Raw genomic sequence first — 3,626 nt, forward strand, 5'->3', positions numbered from 1 at the left:
CACGGCCCAGAGCATTCCAGTTGCAAAAACGTTCCAGAGGCAACACTACTTCCTAGCTCATGATGTTCTTTTCTGAAAGCTCCAGAAAATTTACTTCATTACCCCAAAGTGCATCTAGCACAGATTATCAGAGTAAAAAGGGAATTCAGTCATCTAATCCAAACATATGTCTGAGGCTTAAACTACTCTATAATATTTCTATTAATTGTCCATCATCTGTCTAAACAAGAATGATACAGCTATCTCCCTATGCTCTAGGATCATTCCCTTTCATATATAGACAGTTTTTTCCTATTAGAAAGGTCTTCCTTCAGTTTTCCTATGTTTTCAACCAACTCTCACTAGTTTTACTCCTAGAATAATTTTTCATTATCCTTCTATACTAAAACTCACTGAAGTCAATTTCTATATCTACCCAGATTCATTTCTCACAGCCGATCACCCACTTGTTCTTTTAAAATTCCTTTATCTAACATTCTTTGGTACCTTATATTCATTCGGATCATCTTCCTTTGAATGATCCCAATTTACCCAATGAATATCTCTTCTGAAAGTAAAATAGAATTAGAATTTTAGAAATTGGAGTTTACCAACTCTAGGTTGGTACCTCCATAAGCTTAGCTGTCTCTAACTACATCTCACCGTGGCTCATCTTCTCTAGAATGGTCAATTCTGGAGTTCACTTCAGGTTCTCGTGAAATCTTAACCCAAATAAACTGGCTGACAACTGCTTGGCTCTCTTACCCAAACTTTAATCAGTTACACATTTAGAGGAGATTCCATGGTAACCATTCCACAGTTACCATAAACATGGGTCAGGAACAATATGCCTCAGATTGATTTTGCAGAAGAATATCTCCCCAGTGAAGAGATATCTAGCAGCTAAAGTTCTTATTTCTTTCATTCATGTATCCATGCAATCATTTTAAAACCATTTATTGAGCTCTTATTTCATTTTATCTTATCCAACTCTGAGTGCATGCAATACACCCAAAGAAATGACTGACATGTAATATGTTTCCATACACATTTTTTGCATTTGTCACTATCCTTTTAAAACTACTAGAACTGCACTACAATAGACAAACTCTAACTGGAGAATAAGGATCAGAGAAAACCCCTATTCAAGCTTTTGATAATTGAGGTGATATAGAAAAGGACAAAAAATGAATAGTTGAAGTTTGTGACTTGGCTTTGTGATGATCCAGATGAAATCTAATTCAGTAACTGGAGAAAAAAGAAAAAAAAAAAACAGAAAATGTACGCAGAAAATGCAGACACTAATTTGGAGAAGTTTCGCCATGAAGGCGAAAGAAGAAATAAGATATGACTGTGAAAGTGGGATTGTGGACTTTCAATTTTCCTTATTTTTCTTTTATTTATTTATTTTCTTTTAGATGTCTAGGCCCCTTCCCTTTTCCTTCAGACTTTAACCCCTTACTCACTGCCACTTTCCCTAACACATTGCTCTTTTAAAAGCTCTTGGTTACTTTAATTTTCACAGAGAATTAAATATTCAGATATTTTGCATTCTCATAATTCTTTGATCTTCATTCCTTCAATGATTACAACTGTGGTCATATCTTAAATATTGTCGTTGCCAACAGTTGTCATCCCCACTTTCCAAATTGTGAAGCCGCAGAATCCTGAGCAAATAAAATGACTGCTGCTTTAAGGCACAAAGTTTTGAGATGGCTTGTTATGCAGCAATGGATAACTAAAGCTCGAGAGAATCATGCTCCATCCCATTCAAATAGATGTCTGTGGGGCTTTTTCACATTACCAATGAAAACTACTATCTCTCCTGCTATGGAGGGAGATCGGGATAAAGGACCAAGAAGCTTCCAAAGAATTATAACAAAGATGATGTATCAGTCAGGGTTTTTAGTTGCAAGTAACAGAAACTGACTATGTATGATTTAAGCTAAAAGGAAAAATTACTGAATAATATTAATTCCTATATTCAGCCAGAACCACAGGTCTAATTCATTTATCACAGAATGGGTCAGAATCCCATGCACAGAGGAGCCTGGTGGGCTACAGTCCACAGGGTCACAGAAAGTCAGACACGACTGATAACTGCACGCACGCATGCACGCACTGGTCAGCTGAGGACATTACTGCCATTCAGCACTAGGTGGCGCAGTCTACACAGTCAATACCGTCTTCAGGCTGGCGCAGCAATTCGCTGAACCTGGAAATTGGAATATTGCGGCTTCCTCTACCGCTGATAGAAAAAAAGAAATTGCTGACGACACAACCTCAACCAAGTGATCAAGGTTAACATCAGATCAGGTTAACATAAATAGTGTTAAATCCTGTTAACAGTATGTTCCCTTGAGATGATGTGATGGAAAAAGCACTTTATGATCGGAAGATCTTCAAACCCATAACCTCAGTCTCATCAGGAGAAAATTAGCAAATTCTCATACATGGGCTTCCTGTAAAATGTATAACCTTTACTCCTCAAAACTTTAAAGGCCCTCAAAAACAAATCCAAGAAACTGTAACACCCAGGAGGAGCCCAAGGAGACATGACAACTTAATGTAATATGGTATCCTGAGTAGAATCCTGGATCAGAAAATAAGGATAAAAAACAAAACTTAAGGAAATCCAAGCAAACTGTAAAGTTTAGTTAATAATAAGGTATCATTCTTATATTCTTAATTGTAGTAGATGTGCCGTAATAATGTAAATAATAATAATGGACTGTGGATTGTGACTGAAGCCATGAAATTAAAAGACTCTTGATCCTTGGAAGAAAAGCTATGGCAAACCTAGACAGCATATAAAAAAAGCAGAGACATCACTTTGCCGACAAAGATCCATATAGTTAAAGCTATGTTTTTTCCAGTAGTCATGTACGAATGTGAGAGTTGGACCATAAAGAAGGCTGAGCACCAAAGAATTGATGCTTCCATACTGTGGTGCTGGAGAAGACTCTTGAGAGTCCCTTGGACAGCAAGGAGATCCAACCAGTCAATCTGCAAGGAAATCTGTCCTGAATATTCATTAGAAGGACTAATGCTGAGGTTGAAGCTCCAACACCACAGTTCAAAAGCATCAATTCTTCAGCACTCAGCTTTCTTTATACTCCAACTCTCATATCCATACATGACTACTGGAAAAACTATAGCCTTAACTAGACGGATCTTTGTTGGCAAAGTAATGTCTCTGCTTTTTAATATGCTGTCTAGGCTGGTCATAACTTTCTTTCCAAGGAGTAAGCATCTTTTAATTTCATGGCTGCAGTCATTGCTGCTGCTGCTAAGTCACTTCAGTTGTGTCCGACTCTGTGCGACCCCATAGACGGCAGCCAACCAGGTTCCCCATCCCTGGGGTTCTCCAGGCAAGAGTACGAGAGTGGGGTGCCATTGCATTCTCCGGCTGCAATCACTATCTGCAGTGATTTTGGAGCCCAAAAATATAAAGTCTGACACTGTTTCCATTGTTTCCCCATCTATTTGCCATGAAATGATGGAATGATCTTAGTTTTCTTAATGTTGAGCTTTAAACCAGCTTTCTCACTCTCCTCTTTCACTTTCTTCAAGAGGCTTTTTAGTTCCTCTTCACTTTCTGCCATAAGGGTGGTGTCATCTGCATATCTGAGGTTATTGATATTTCT

This window comes from Bison bison, unplaced genomic scaffold, assembly GCF_000754665.1.
Source record: "Bison bison bison isolate TAMUID 2011002044 unplaced genomic scaffold, Bison_UMD1.0 scf7180017864379, whole genome shotgun sequence".
NCBI lineage: Eukaryota > Metazoa > Chordata > Mammalia > Artiodactyla > Bovidae > Bison > Bison bison.